This window comes from Hylobates moloch, unplaced genomic scaffold (genome assembly GCF_009828535.3).
Source record: "Hylobates moloch isolate HMO894 unplaced genomic scaffold, HMol_V3 SCAFFOLD_17, whole genome shotgun sequence".
Lineage (NCBI taxonomy): Eukaryota > Metazoa > Chordata > Mammalia > Primates > Hylobatidae > Hylobates > Hylobates moloch.
In genome coordinates this window covers 4,136,116-4,153,049 of record NW_026652292.1, presented here as the reverse complement: position 1 = coordinate 4,153,049, position 16,934 = coordinate 4,136,116, and the positions used below count along the sequence as shown (strand labels likewise).

At 38.4% G+C, this 16,934-nt stretch overlaps 1 long non-coding RNA gene across 1 annotated transcript in view; it reads right to left on the bottom strand.

Moving 5' to 3' along the window:
- LOC116457114 (uncharacterized) overlaps nt 1-4,868 on the bottom strand; it is a 40,177-nt gene extending 35,309 nt beyond the window's left edge. Inside the window, exon 1 of the long non-coding RNA XR_009210562.1 lies at nt 4,827-4,868. This is a non-coding gene — a long non-coding RNA (uncharacterized LOC116457114). The remainder of the gene's footprint in view (nt 1-4,826) is intronic.
- Between the last annotated feature and the right edge of the window lie 12,066 nt (nt 4,869-16,934).

The following is a 16,934-nucleotide window of genomic DNA, read 5'->3' as shown; positions in this document are numbered from 1 at the left end:
TTATCCAAACTGGAAATGAGGAACTTAGAACTGATGAAAAAATTCAGTAAATTTCCAGGACACAAATTAACATACAAAAAAAAACATCAAAATCAGTAGTGTTTTCATACACCCACAGTTAACTAGCAGAAAAAAACAAGAAGACAATCTTATTTATAATGGCTATAAAATAATAAAATACCTAGAAATAAATATAAAAGATTAAAGATCTCTACAAGAAAAACTATAAAAGATCGATGAAAGAAATTGAAGAGGTCACAAAAGAATGGAAAGTTTCTTTATGTTCATAGATTGAAAGAATTAATATTGTGAAAAGAACCATATTGCCAAAAGTGATCTACCAATTTCATATAATTCCTATCAAAATATCAGTGGCATTCTGCACACAAATATATATTTTTTAAATCCAAAAATTTATGTGGAATCACAGAACACCCTGAATTGCCAAAGCAATCTGAGCAAAAAGAACAAAGCTGGAGGCATCACACTACTTTATTACAAAATATACTACAAAGCTATAGTAACCCAAACAGCATGATGCTGGCATAAAAGAAGCCACATAGACCAGTGGAACAGAATGGAGAACTCAGAAATAAATCCACATATTTAAAGCCAACTCAATTTTAAATAAAAGGTACCAAGAACATTCTGTAGGGAAATAATATCATGTTTAATAAATTGTGCTGGGAAAACTGAATATTCTATATCTCATTATATGCAACAATATCAAATTAAAATGAATTAAAGACTTAAAAATAAGACCTGAAACAATACTAGAAGAAAACATTGAGGACATACTTCAGGACATTGGTCTGAGGAAATACTGTTTGGGTAAGACCTCAAAAGCATAGCCAACAAAAGCAAAAAAATAAATGGTATTTGTCAAGCTAAAAAGCTTCTGCACAGCAGAAACAAACAACCAAAAACAATCAACAGAGGGAAGAGACAGCCTACAGAATGGGAGAAAATATTTGCAAATGATCCATTTGATAAGGGGTTAATAACCAGAATAAAAAGCTTAAACAAATCAGTAGCCAAAAAAAAACCCCAGATAATTTGATTTTAAAAAGAGAAAATGATCTAAATGAACATTTCTCAAAAGAAGACATACTAATAGTCAACAGGCATGTAAAAAATGATCAACACCATTAATCATCAGGGGATTGTAAATCAAGCCACAAGGAGATATCATCTTACTCCATTTAAAATGTCTATTATCAAAACAACAGAATTTAACATACTGGCAAGGATGTGAAGAAAGGAGAACACTAGCTCACTGCTTGTGGGAATGTAAATTAGGGTAGCCACTATGAAAAAACACTATGGAGTTTCTGCAAAAAACCAAAAACTATCATATGATCCAGCAGTTACGCTGTTTGGTATACATCCAAAACAAGCTCTGATAGGTCCATAGATACATATGCATGTTAAATTTTACATCCTTTATTTTATTTATTTCATTTTACTTTACTTTATTTATTTTATTTTATTTATTTATTTTTTTTGAGTCAGAGTTTCACACTTGTCTCCCAGGCTGGAGTGCAATGGCACGGTCTTGGCTCACTGCAACCTCTGCCTCCCAGGTTCAAGGTCTTCTCCTGCCTCAGTCTCCCAAGTGGCTGGAACTACAGGCTTGCACCACTATGCATTAGCAATTTTGTATTTTTATTATAGATGGGGTTTCACCAATGTTGGCCAGTCTGGTCTTGAATTCCTGACCTCAGGTGATTTGCCCACCTTGGCCTCTCAAAGTGCTGGGATTACAGGCATGAGCCACCACGCCCAGCCAACATCTTACATTTTTAGTATTTGCACTTTATTGTGTGCCAATGATATCTCGATAAAGTTGTTTAAAAGTTTTATACAAATTCACTTGAGTCTGCCTTTTGATATTAATTATAAAATAATTGGGAATTTGCACTTATTGACCAAAATTGACGTTACTCTTGGAAAATTTTCTTTTTATATTAAACTTTATTCCAATACAAAACTACCCAACTTATTTCACTGTTGTGGTTTTGGTGTTGTTTTGTTTTTCCTAATTGTGTTTGCTTCATTTCCCTTATGCAAGCATGTAGATCCTGTGTTGTTAAATTTTGCAATATACAGTAATACATTGTATTCAACCAGATCTTAAAACTTTCATATATGATAAAATATTTATGTTATATTGAATCGCTCTGCATTTAGAGTCAACAATCTGAATAGAAAAACAACTTTGTTTTAACAATGACAGAGTTAAAAAAAAATCCACGTGTATAAGCATTTTCCTTGTGTTAATAATGTCCAGCACTTTGGTAATAAGTTAGGAAGGAGATACTGTTTGTTCAAAGTAACTTTGCATTTTCCAATTATTCACATAACTGACAGTTTTGAAAAACACTTTTCCCCTCTAAAAAGTGTTTTTGAATCCTGTGAGTACTGAAGGTGACAAAATGTATCATACGATTTTAGGTTCTGCCTGATCTTTCTAAAGGCTTATTGTTTCTAGATAATTTTAACTTCAAATTTCAATGCCAAATGTACAAATATACACAAATTTTACATGATGATGTAAATGTACATGTTATAAATTTATAAACTTAAAACATAGTATTCTAAAATAAGAAATTTTTTATAACTTTTATTTTGTAAAAATAAAATGTACAGGTTTATTACATGGGCATATTGCATGGTGCTGAGGTTTGGGGTATGATTGATCCCATCACCCAGATACTGAAGTATAGTACCCAATAGTTAATTTTTCAACCCTTGCCTGTCTCCTTCCCTCCTCCATCTGGTAGTCCTCAATGTCTACTGTTGCCATCTTCCTGTTCATGTATATGCAATGTTTAGCCCTGCTTATAAGTGAGAACATGCAGTATTTGGTTTTCTGTTCCTGTGTTAATTTGCCTAGGAAAATAGCCTCCAGTTGTATTCATGTTGCTGCAAAGAACACCATTTTATTCTTATTTATGACTGCATAGTATTCCATGGTGTACCATATTCCCTTTATCCAATCCACTGCTGATGGTGGCACCTCTGCTGATTCCATGTCTTTGCTATTGTGAATAGTGCCGCGATGAACACAGAAGTGCATGTGTCTTTTCTGAGGAACAATTTATTTTCTTTGGGTATATATCCAGTCACGGGTTGCTGGGTTAAATGGTAATTCTGTTTTGAGTGTTTTGAGAAATCTTCACACTGCTTTCTACAGTGACTGAACCAACTTATATTCCCACCAACAGTGCGCAAGTGTTTCCTTTTCTCTGCAGCCTTGTCAGCATCTGTTTTTGTTAACTTTTTAATAATAGCCATTCTGACTAATGTGAAATGATCTGATATAAAATACTGGTATGCTATACTATATATAGTATACATATGTATGTTTGTGCATTTTATGTGCGCACGTATATATCACATGTAGCAGTAAGCAATGGTAATGTATTAATGAATCCGTGGCTTTCAAATATTTATACTCTAAATAAATAGAAATAATTTTCATTCATCCCAACACTTAAATTTCTGTTACAATCATTTGACAGGTTGTTTTGGATGAAAATAAACATCTCTTCAACAAGCTTGACTGTTTGTTACAGAAAATAAAGTAAGCATCAAAGTGCTTAATAGATTTAAAAAATTAGATATGGCAAAATAAACGAATGCTAATCCCTCTATAGCTTGAGTAAATAAATGCTGCTTTAATTCAGGTGTGTTTGTGCCCATGGGTTATGCTCTTCTGTTAACATCACCTGTCAGCAGCAACGCCATGTAAATGAGCCGGCTGAGCCTTTCCCTTGCATCTGTGCTAAGCCTCTTGCATTCTTCTAATCATGCTACACAGAAGCCAATATCTATTTTCATCAGGCAGATAAGATCTCTTAAGGAATTAGAGAGGTTTTCCACTTAGTTCTATGCTGGGCAAGGACATGGCTGTGATCTAGGGCTTTGGGGATTTCTCATTATGCACTGGTGCCTGCTGGATCGAAGAACTGAGTTCTGGCTACTGGATTTTTAATCCTCTTGTGGTCAGGGTTAGAACTTCTAGTTATTTAAGATCTTTGATTACTCAGCACTTGGCTTTTGATTGAGTGAACTTCTGAAGACAGCACAGGGCTATGATTTCAAGTTAGCAGTTTTAAAGTAACTACTGGAAAAAACAGATAGGAAAAGCCCTGTGATTAAGCGACACCATCCCTTTTTAATTGACTTTCTGAAGTTATCTGATGCTTAACTCTTCATGTGCCACAACAAAAAATAAAGTAAATACAGTGAATGAATGGCTTTAAGGTTTTCCTTTAAGATGGAGAAAATTCCATGAAATGTACAGGACTCCTGGCAACTGTGAGACTGAGAGAAGCTCAGCTTTAGCCAAGGGTAACAATTGATGTGGAGAGGGTTTCATATGAAAAAGATGAAGCACGTTTCCACCAGTGCCTGGAAATCTCCTCAGCTGATGATGTAAGTATTCAGGGAATAAATAGAAACAAAGCCACCATGATGTCGGTTCAGAGAGAGAGAGAATATACACACACACACACACACACACACACACACACACATACACACACATATATTTATACATATAGTACAAACTATATCATGAATAGAAACATGTTTGTATTGGTTAAAATTATTCAGATAAGATAATCTTAAAGGTCTCTCCCTATGGAACTTAAAACAATGAGATCTGATCTCTTTTGCCCCCTCCTAGAAGGGAGTTACAGGTGAGAGGTTTTCCCTCAAATTTTGAAATAACAAACATCTTTTGTGGAAGTAAAATCAGTGAGAATAACAGCTGGCCGCTCGGGCACAGGTTGCTGAAGGGGCACCCCAAGGGCTCTCACTTGTCCTAGAGTGGGTCATCCGTTGGCTCTGGCCACTTCCTATGGCTGCCCCTCCACTTCCGGTGGCTGGGACTTAACGTTCTGCTGTGGTTGGGATTTATGGACCAGCCTCAGCAAACTAGGGTCCAAAAGCAGTCACTCAGGGTTCCTCTGGTACGAGTCAGACAGACTGAATAGTTACATGCCCAAACTCATGAAGGTCTTTTCTTAGAGCCGTGGTGGGAAAAAAGGAGGACATGAAGGTTTGGGACACTTTTATTCTCTCCTTCTTGGGCCACAGTCCTAATAATCAGACATTTTTGCCTTTTAGAAAGGCCTGGGGTGGCCGGGCGTGGTGGCTCATGCCTGTAATCCCAGCACTTTGGGAGGCCGAGGCGGGCGGATCACGAGGTCAGGAGATCAAGACCATCCTGGCTAACACGGTGAAACCTCGTCTCTACTAAAAATACAAAAAATTAGCCAGGCACGGTGGTGGGCTCCTGTAGTCCCAGCTACTCGGGAGGCTGAGGCAGGAGAATCGCTTGAACCTGGGAGGCGGAGGTTGCGGTGAGCTGAGATCACGCCACTGCACTCCAGCCTGGGCTACAAAGTGAAACTCCATCTCAAAAAAAAAAAAAAAAAACTTAATTGAGTCTTATAGCAGAATAGGGATACAAGAAGAAAGTAAAACTGAAGTTATGTGGAATGATGAAGTTTATGAGGGTAATGCCAATTAAACATAGTTTTAGAAAAAGCATTTCTGCTGTAATTTTTGAAGACGAATTATGGTGTGGTGAACCTCTAGGTAGGTTACCAGTAGAGCAGAAGTTAGCATCATCTCAGTGAGACGTTTTGACCAATATAAATGAAAAGGAGGAGTCAGGTTTCAAGTTGCAAATTAAAACTAACTGAAAACCCTTCTGTGCAGAGGTCCTGAAGCAAACACATTTTGAAGGTGTAGATTTCTACATGCTAGGTTGGGCGGAGTAGGAGAAGTTTGTGGAGAGGGGAGGACAGGTGGGAGAAGTTGAAATCACTTGGGGACATTGTGAATTTGAGGAGCATGGGGACATTTAAATGGTGGTGTGCTGTAGGGAGTTGGGGATGTGGGTCTGGAGCTCTGCCTGGGTTCTAGAGCTCTGTGTTAGATACAGAATAGGGCTGACCTCTGCATTCAGTTTATTCAGTGGCATATTGGAGATATGAAAGAGTGTGGCTTCTGAGGCTAGGCCTTAAATCACATGTGATTTTGGTCTTGTTCTCTCTCTTGAGTCAATGACCCTGGGGAAATACAGCTGCCATGAAGGACAGCACTCAAGAGGTCTGTGTGTCAAGGATTTGATGCTTCCTGCCAAAAGCCAGCAGCAGTTTTCTAGGCATATGAGGGAGGCCAGGCTGAAAGTAGATCCTTAGCCTCAGTCAAGATTTTAGATGACTCCTGCCCCAGTCAACATCTTGACTGCAGCCTCCTGGTAGACGTGAACCAAAACCATCCAAATTCTTATACACAGAAACTGTGAGATAACAAATGATTACTTTAAGTTCTTACATGCTGGTGTAACTGCATATGCAACAATAAATAGATAATATATCCAGTCTATCTTTCCATTATTTTGTGTCATTTCATTTTCATGGAATCACTTGCTTAGGGATCATAATTAATCATTTTACCTTTCACAGAATTGCCTTTGTTATAAGAACAGGAAACTCAGGATAAAAAACAGGGAATTAGAGCAGACTTTTGGTTTTAATTCTCATCACCAGCTCTCTTTTTTTACTTTTAACAATCTGAATAATTTGTATACTCAATGATTTAGATATCCTCTAGTTAGGTTTTCAGATATAAGCCATGTGGTTCTGTAAAATTATGGTTTTCCAATGATAAAAACTACACACAGTGAGATGCTAAGCAGCCTGAGTGGAACAGAAATTTGCATAAAAGTGACAAAACTCACTTTCTCTTGATTTTTGTTGATATGAACCAGTAAAGTTGCAATGTTGCATACGTTTTAAAAGTCATATTTAACTAAAATTCATTCAGAAACTATTACGATTTTGTCTTTAAATTCATCATAGCCATAATGTAGTATAACACGGTATTCTTCATGCTAAAAAATAGTGTTTTTATGGCTACCAATGTGGAAAGCAAATTGTTTCATCCTGGAACTGGTTGCTGTGTGTAACCTAATCCTCTGGGATTCCTCTGCCTCTGTGAGTGGATTTCACTTCCTTTAGCAGCTCTCTAGAGCGCCCTTTCCTATTGTGTCATCACCAAAGCTGTTCTGAAATCCCAAGTGACTTCCTTGTTATTCACCTTAACTATATCCCGGATGCAAATCTCATACCCTAAACTTCATCTCATTTCTCTCCTGTCCAACATAGTTTTGTGAAGATCTCTTTTTGTCTCCCACACAGTTCAGCATCAACTGCTTTTACCTCCAAACCAATGTCCCTGGTCTTTAGCTATTTAGGATTTCTGTAGCTGCATGTAGCTCTAATGTTGCTAGAGACATGGCAAAACAAAATAAAATAAAATTTAAAAAAGAATGATGCACATAAAACAACGAATTGAATATTCGTCACACATCTTTCTTCACTCATGAGAAATTTCCTTGCCGAATGTGTGAATAGGAAAATCTGGAATTAACACCAAATCCATGACCAAAATCGTGATTTTGGTTTTAATTATTTTATAACCTTAATCTCTACTTTTTGCAATAAAGTCATAGAGCTTAATAGATATTTTGCCTCTGCTTTTTACTTATGCCGAAATTTACTCACTTGGTTTTTTTTTTCTTTAAGTAAGAGAAATGATAAATGAAGTCAGCTTTGGTGGACGAGTATTTACCATGATTATACAATTCTCATATTCTATCCAGATACTGCAACAAGAAAACCAAGGACCTTAGATATGTGCACTCTTTTATTACTTTGTAAAAATATTCTCCATGTCATGATTGTTTAATTTTTCTTTGGATTCTCTGCCTGAAATATCGAGCCCCTGCTTTCCTCATCATCACACTTCAAAGGCTTAACCAAACTGATGACACAGCAAGGACAATAAATCAATAATAATTTCTACTGTGCTGGGTACTACCTGTTTCCATAGAACCTTTTAATATGTCACATAAATAGCTGTGTTAAACCAAAAATGTGCCCATTTATGTGCAAAAATTTGTGCTGAGTAGCAAGCTGAGCACAGTCCCATTTTATCCTGATTTGGCAATCACAGCACAGTGGGCATGGGTGTCTAAAACCATGACTCACCCGTTCCATGGAATGTGTTACTGGAGGGGTTCTGTTTCAAACTGTATTCTGCTTTAACTCATAGATGATTTGAGTCAATCAATGAGCAGATGTCTTTTTCTGCCTTGTGAGATTTACTGATGTGTTCTCTAATCATTTAATCCACCAATGTCTAGGGCCAGTTTAGGAAAGACATCTTCACCCCAAAGCTGAACCGCCCGGCACAGACTGTGTGTGGAGGATGCACTGGAGTGTGGTGGATTTGTAGGTAGGTTGCCAGCAGAGGAGGTGGTTGGAATCATCTCGCTGAGATATTGCCAGGGAAATGAAAAGCAGGAGACTTTGTTGCTTCAGCTCTCGAAAGCTCTGTATTGTCATTAAAAGATAAACAACCAATAATCCTGGGGCAAATCCTCATGTAGAGGAGAGGGGCAGAGAGCCTCTTGCTCTTCATAACTGAGGGTTCGTTTTAGTGATCTGGATTCCAAGAAGAGGGGCCCATAAAACAGGATCCATCCAGCCCCTCTTATTTCGATCCCCTCCAGGATAGTAAGGACGGTTTCCTTGTTTTGGTGATGTCACTTTTGCTCTGCTCTATGGATTTGGTTACAGATGAAAGGATTTCAGAATCTTCGGTGTTAAACCTGCCGTAAATACATAACCATCTTCCTCAGGGAACACCTGCTGTCTGGCATCTGTCTGTTAGCTGATTAAAAAAACATAACTTTTTAAATGCATCTGCACTTTTCTTTAAGAAGTATCACGAACTTTTAATTTTTATTTTAGTGCTCTATATTTTTTCCAAGTATAAATGAAGACTCAGTATTCCTGTGCTAGAAAAAAAAAATCACTAATTAGATCACCTTTGATTTACGTGCTTGTACTCTCCATTCTTCGTGTACTGGATACATTTTTGCAAAGGCTGCTCTATTCTTAGGGACAAATTGATTCACGAATAGAATTTGGTGGGGGAAAAAAATGCAATGGGAGAGAAAGCCAGAAAGAAACTGGAGTAGGAGAGGAGAGAATCAGCAAATTAGGAGAGAGTCAAAAATAACTCTGGGATAGGTACACCTTCATTAAGGGGATCGATGCCATCCAGCTAAGTGGCATCCCTTGCAATGTTCATTATAAAATCAAAGAGCATTTGCAAAAATGGTGTCCCTATAGCATGTGATAAGGGGCTTCATTGGGACTTTTTCATGAAAATGTTAAGAACTTTTGTTGTCCCCATGTATTTTCCTCTCCATCTACTACTGTCTTGTTAGTTATCACTTGCCAGGATGACTGAAACCAATTTATAACTTTTCCCGCTCTCTTTAGCCATAGTTACTCACCCCAATTCCCAGTCCATTTCTTTCTTTGCTTTGTTACCAGAACAATTTCCTAGTAAAAAATGAAATAATACTAGTATCCTGATTTTTAAAACTAAGTAAATTTAAGTATCAATATCTCCAAGGTCCTGTGATTAGGATAAAGTCCATAATGTCCTTTATAGACCAAGTTTCCTGAAAGTGAGTAATGTAGCATGTGTTTTCTTTGTAGCACCAGGTGCAGAAAATCCATCTTTGCAGAAGGAAGCAGCTCCCTGGCAGGGCATCCTTTCATCCTCTTTGCCTAATCTATGTCAACTGTCCCATTTTCTGCCTCCCTTAAAGCTTCCTGTAGTCGGTCAGTCGTTAGACCTTTGCCAGAGTATCTACCACATAGTGTGTACCCTCTAAGTCACAGAAATTTAGATAAAATTGATAGTTAATTATTTGACCTCTAGGAAATCTCCAGCTAATGTGACAAACCACCAGACAATTATACAGTCCTGTGATGAGTACCAGGTGGGAAAATGTTCAACCTAGGCCATCATGGGGAAACCCCATAGATGACGTGTGAGCTCTTATGCTAGAGTTAAAAGAGTAATGCACTGGCCTCAATGTGGAGCACAGAGGAGGTGACATAGGCAAGGCAGGGATGGATGGAAGGACCAGCACATGTTGGAGACTTTCCCCACAGGAAGTGCCAGTTGTGGGTTGGGGAATGAAGTGGGGTGGTCTTACAGAGGTTGCCAGGATCACATCATGAAAGGCAGTTGCAGGAATTGTTTAGGATCTGGGGTTTTACCCAGAAGGTAATGGTGGGGAGTGGGAGGGCATAGCATTTTCCTGAATGATTCATTGAATTTGACAAATTATCTCAGGGAAGACTGTAAATGACTTGAGATTATAAAGGTATCAGGGGTCCTGGCAGCCTCTAGAAGTTACTTTTCAAACAGCCCAGACTTCAGATACTAGAATTCAGAGTCACCTAATTTGATTCAGGAAACCTGTGATTTCCAATGCCAGGAGAAATAATTCCTTAAGGAGTGTTTCCTCAGCCTCCAGTGGCTCTAGCCCAGAGATCAAAGATGCCCACTCACCTACACTTCGTCACACCAGTGCTCCCCAGCCCCACCAATCTGCTTCCTTCCTTCCCACTCCATCCCCACCGTGTCCTACAAGAGAGAAGAAAACAGAGAAGGAGAGTTAAAAATGACTGAAAGCATATGTTTTCATGTAAAATGCAAGACATATTTAGGTGTAAAATGATATATATGCCAGCTTGGGAAAAGGCTAAGTGAGCACAATTTTTAAAAGTCAGTGACAGAGTATTAAGATCGATGCAGATTCTGCAGGAATCCAGTGCCAAGATTAGATAAAACTAATTATTTACTTTAATCACTTAGAGCAGTTATGAATTCACTGTAGCAGTTATAATTGTTGGGAAAAGAAATAATTGACCAGATAACATACTGAGTAACTAATAGGAATCACTCATTTCTTAGGTAATCTGAGATCTGAGTGTAGACCGATACCTCAGTGTCACAGGGCAATGGAGTTTTTTGCCCAGTATAATTTTCTCATACCAAATAATCAGCATCCTCAAAACAAATATTGTGATTATCCTCAAACAGTTCAATTTTAAAAATGTGTATTAAGCAGAAATCCTGGAACCTTCATCCTAATGTACTGTGTGCTCTTCAGAGAAATCCTTTTGTGTCTCTGGACTTCACTTTTCTCGTAACCATTTTCAAGCAAATAAAAATACTCACTGCAAAGTAAATAAATTAATAACTGCATGTAATTTTTATTTTAAGTTAAATCTGGTGAGTGATTAAAACTTCTAAAAATTAATTCTCAGATTCTCTGGAATATAACTGTGTTTAGTAGGGCAAAATAATATATATCTACCTACCCACTTGTATCTAGTACATGACCCAAAAATGCCAGATATAAGGGAAAGATCCATTCTACTTTTGATGAGACATTAATGAGGCAATGTCTGGTTTTATTAAATATTATACATTATTCATAAACCATCCATTCTGGAAACTAAAATATAGACATTTTCATATTAGAAGCATCAATACTACATGAGATTAGCCTGCAGGTCACCTGAAGGGACCTCAGGGACACACACACATCCCAGAACAATTTGGGAACAGTTGCTCTAAATGACACCCAATGGTGGATTTAGAATAGTTTCTCTTTGGGGGAGAAATAGATCCATTTTTAAAGTTTATTTTTACAATGTTCCTTTGTTCTTCTGGCCTATAAAATAGACCTTTGCTTCTCATGAATGTGTTAAACAAAAATGATGATTTTAAGTTATCTAAAATAAACATGATTTAACTTAGAACCTTATTGTGAAGAGCTGTGAAAAATTAACTTGACATAAGAATAAATCTTATTCCTTCAACTTCCAACTAAAGTAAAATGCATTTTAGATACCACTTTATTTTTTGTGTACATTAACAATGTCACACAAAAAATATATTCAGTTCTCATGATTAAAAAGACTATACAAACAATTCCAAAATGCTGTAGCACATTCTGAGTGATGACAAATTTACGTGCTGTTATTCTTTGATTAATATAAAATAAAAGATATTTGGATGATTTTATAACAGCCTGTAAGAGATAAATAACATTTAGAAATGTGTAACTAAAGTTGAAACTACTCACATGAGAATTTTTTGTAAATAATTTTCACGTTTTAAATAAACACGAAGGACTATCCTACTGCATAATTTATACTTAGTACATGGTTTTAACTACTATCACTGTCATGAGTTTAATTGTGTCCCTCCAATCTGCCCCAAATTTATCTTGAAGTCCTAGCAGTTAGCACCTCCAAGCCTGATCTTTGGAGGCTGGGTCCTTAAAGAGGTAATCTACTTAAAATGACCTCATTAAGGTGGGTTCTAATCAATATGACCGATGTCCTTACAAAAGAGAAAATTTGGAGACAGATATGAACATGGAGAGCACACCATATGAAGTTGAAGGTGGAGACTGGGGTGAAGCTTCTAAAAGTCCAAGAATGCTGAATATTGCCATGAAACCATAGAAGCTATGAGAGAAGCCTGGAACAGCATCTCCATTCCAGTCTCAGAAAGAATTAGCCCTGCTGACTCCCAGATCTTGGACTTCTGGCCTCCAAAGCTATCAGGAATAAATTTCTGTTGTTTGTGATTTTTTTTTTTTTTTTGGAGACAGGGGTCTCACTCTATTGCCCAGGCTAGACTCAAACTCCTGGGCTCAAGCTTTAACCTCTGAAATAGCTGAAACTATAGGCATCTTAGTTTGTTGTTTAAACCATCCAGTTTGTTGTATTATGTTGCCACAGTTCTAGCACACTGATGCTATTGGCATACAATGGTTGCCAACTTTCTGGCACCTGTGTATTGTTTTATGGAAGACAATGTTTTCATGGACGGGGTGGTAAGGGGGATAGTTTCAAGATGAAGCTGTTCACCTCAGATCATCAGGCATTAGATTCTCATAAGGAGCGCACAACCTAAATCCCTCACCTGCACAGTTCACAACAGAACTATGAAGAACTATGAGAATCTGATGCCACTGCTGATCTGACAGGAGGTGGAGCCCAAGCAGTAATGCAAGTGATGGGAAGCAGCTGTAAATACAGATGAAAGTTTGTTTGCTCACGCCCTGCTGTGTGGCCCAGTTCCTAACAGGCCATGGACCAGTACCAGTCCCTGACCCAGGGGTTGGGGACTCCTGGTCTAATAGACATCCTTTTTTTTCTTGCCTCCTTACTATCTATATTGCTCATATTTTCAGGTCTCTTAATAGCTTTTAGAATAAAAGACATGTATGCTCAATCGTGTGCCAACTGGCCCTTTTCCTTCTACTCCCCTGGGAGTTCAGGAGAACCATATATTATTTTCACCAGAAAAGAAGACATTTGATAACATGTGCACGGATTCGTTAACGTTTAATAACCAGCCACTGTATGTGTCTTCCAGGTACACACCCATCCCTTCCCAAAAGAGCCCTCAAAGGCAGCCACCCCTGCTGGAGCGTCCCTGGCCATGTGGGGCACCAAACCTTTGCAGTAGTCATGCTGTCTCCCCAATTATCCTTCCCTCATCCTTTGATTACTAACTGCTCTCCGAACAAAGACTGTGCTTCCAAGAGCTCCTGTTTTCATACACGGTCCTCTGGGACAAGCCAGCAGCACTTAAAGTGGGCCTGGAGCCAGCATCTGCATTGGAGAAGTGATGGACTCTGGATAAGGGGCAGCCGTCTCTGTGCCCCAGTTTTTATCCGGTGAAGTGAGAAGGCTTTAATGCGCTAGCTGAGGAGCAAGTGAGAACCACCTGGAAAGCATTTAGAGCAATTCCTGGCAGATGGAAAGTACTTAATTATATAATGTTTTCATTTTGCTCCCACAGCGCCATAGGCATCCTTCTGTCTGAAGTGCCCCCATGCTGCCTCTCAGTCTTCTCTCTGCCTGCCTGCCTTGCGCACTCTTTACATCTTTGTCTATATAAAATGCGGCTGGCAATAGATACATTTATTGAGTGCTCCTTACAAACATCTCATAGCATTGGATTCTTAAGTTTTAATTTTTGCCATATACATTAAGAATTATACTTCCCTTTATATAGATGAGAAAAATAGACAAAAGGAGATTAGGGGTTGCACTGGTGGTGCTGATCTTCATAAGGTCTCACCAAAATCTCTGCACTTTCAATTTACAGACACGCTTAGAATGCAGCCAAAAACTTTGCCAAAGAACATCTCTGGTTGGACAGAGTTAAGTCATCCTGGAGTCAAGGCTAATGCTGACGAGGGGGAGACAATGGCAGTGATGGTTTCATTCACAGACCAGAACGTGGAAGACTCTGCCTGCCAGGAGTTGTCCTAAACCAGCCTCAGGAAATCATAGCGGTAAAGCCCTCTTGGCAGGTTAACCAGTTGGTTACTGAAGAGTCAGTTATGGCATGAAATTGTTAACCTCAGACTCCCATGCTGGGGGTACAGTTAGCCAGTACACACCAAGACAGCACGGGAGCTATTAAAACACAAAAATATTCTGGCCTGCTGGTAATCAGCCACTGGCTGAAGCCCGTCGTGACTCACCAGTTAAATAAAGTGTCCATTTATTTATCAATCTTTCAAAAAGGGCAGAATCCACTTGTTTGAATATGTGTCTGTTGCTGTTTTAATTTCCAAGTTCTCCTTCTTGAAAAAATGTACACAAAAGACTCAGTTCACAATTTCTGTGCTTGTGCTTCCAGTAAGATGGTGAAATCCTACAGATAGTATGCAAAGTAATTTGAATGTTGAACACTTCCAGTTTTTACACTTTGCTTTCTCCCTGTGAGTGGCTAAAATATGTCATTTTCTAGGATTTTTAAGTGACTGCACTGAATCAAATCTTTCCTTTGTGTGGTCACTAGTGAGATGGTTTAAAGGACAAATGGAAAATAGGTGTTAATTTTGATAGTTCATTAAATCAAGATTGGTTAGGAATTATTTTTGGTGTTTTATAACCCTCATTAAAAGTTAAATAAAATGAAACAGGTTAAGTAGCATTTTCAAGGACAAATAGGTAGTAAATAGCAAATCAAAAAGCAAACCCAACCCACTAGCAAGAGCCCAGCCAGCACCCAGCTCTTTACATCTGATGGTGTTCTCCAAGAAAGGGAAGGAGGGCTCCTGGAGAAGTGGCTGGTTCCGGTTCAGGAGCAGAAAACTCGCAAGATGAGCCTGGAGCACCATTTGCCAGAAATTCAGAAAGTATTCAGAAAACAAAAAAATACAAGGCAATACAACAACAACAACAACAACAAAAATCCACCACCAACAACAACAAAACAAAACAAACAAAAAACCTGCGGTGATGAGATTATTTCAAAGAAATGCAAGAATCAACTGATAGAATTCCCAATGACCAAATCTGGCACAAGTTACTAACAAAAAGAATAATGTAGTATTGGATTAAAATGCAAACCATAAATATCCATGAGTCTATACTATCATAAATAAATGATTAAGTAAGTAAATAAAGTCAAGAGAAGAAGAGACAGGTTTCCCATAAAGAAGAATTCCAGAAGGATTCCAAACATGTATGTATCTAATGTATCTACAAGGAGGTGGCGCACAGTTATTGAGTGTGGACTGTGACCACCCATAGTAAGGTTAGTTACTATATATCATTTTGACCGTGCAGCAGTAACAGAATAACAGTAGAGAGATCTGACAATCCCACCTCCCCTAGGTGATCAAGGTTCACATCAGTGGTGAAGTCATGTGGACAGTAAATGCCTGTTCCATCTCCAAGGGCTAGTGTAACATATTACCATAAATTGGGTTGCTTAACACAAAGGAAATTTATTCTCTCATAGTTCAGAGGCCAAAGGTCTGGAACGAAGGTGTCAGCTGGGCCACACTGCCCCTGAAGCCTCCATGGGAGGGCCCTTCCTTGCCTCTTCCAGCTTCTGGTGCCCTGGGCTTCCTTGGATTGGGGTTGCATTGCTCCAACCTCTGTCTCCATCTTCCCATGGTCTTATCCCCCATGTGTTTCTGTGTTCAAATCTCCATCAACTTTATCTTACAAGGACACAAGTCCTTGGGTTTCGGGTCTACTCTAAATCCAGGATGATCTCATCTCAAGATCTCTAATGCAGTTAAACCTGCAATTCACCTAGTTCAAGTACAGTCACATTTATAGTTTCTGGGAACCAGGAGTTGAAAATGTGTTTTTGGGTATTTATTTTGACTTAGCACACTACAATACACTTGCTATGTTGTGAGGAAAATGACACTTAACCTCTGTGCCCTTCTTCCTAAAAACACATCACCAAAGCCTAATCATGAGGAAAACATCAGACAGACCCCAGTTGAAGAACGCTGTATAAAACACCTAACCCCTCAAAACTGCCAAGGTCATTAAAGACAGGGAACGTCTTGAGCTTTCAAACTCAAAAGGAGCTTAAGGAGACATGAGTAAATGTAATGGGGTATCTTGAATGGCATGCTGGAACAGAAATAGGATGTTAGGTAATATAATGTACCAATACTGCTCCATCGCTTTTAATAAATCTACTGTGCTAATATAAACTGTTAATAATAGGCAAACTGGGTGTGGGGTAAATAGGAACTCTCTGTACTGCATAACTTTTCTGTAAACCTAAAAGGGTTCTAAAATAAAGTTTATAAATAAAGTGTAAACAAGGCTTGTCTCTTTTAGGATTTGCCCTCTCACCCATACCACTTGTCTTTGAGCATGTGTCATCTTTACAAGTCACGTCTTAGGGTCATTTAATCTAAAATCACTTTTACCCTCCTCAGAACCATCACTGTGCTTCATGAAGCATCAACAGCTAAGAGACACTTTCTAAATGGGAGCCATACAGCTCTCTGTTATTGCTGTTGTTGTTGTTTTAATACAAACAGGAAGTGCTCTTAAGTTTACATTATGGAGCCCTTGGCTAGAGTCTAAAGAGGAGAGGACTCTATATACTTCTGAAGAATTTGAATTACAAAAAGCTCCTTGTGACTTCCTAGAGAATGCTTTAAAAGGTCATTACTATAAATAATA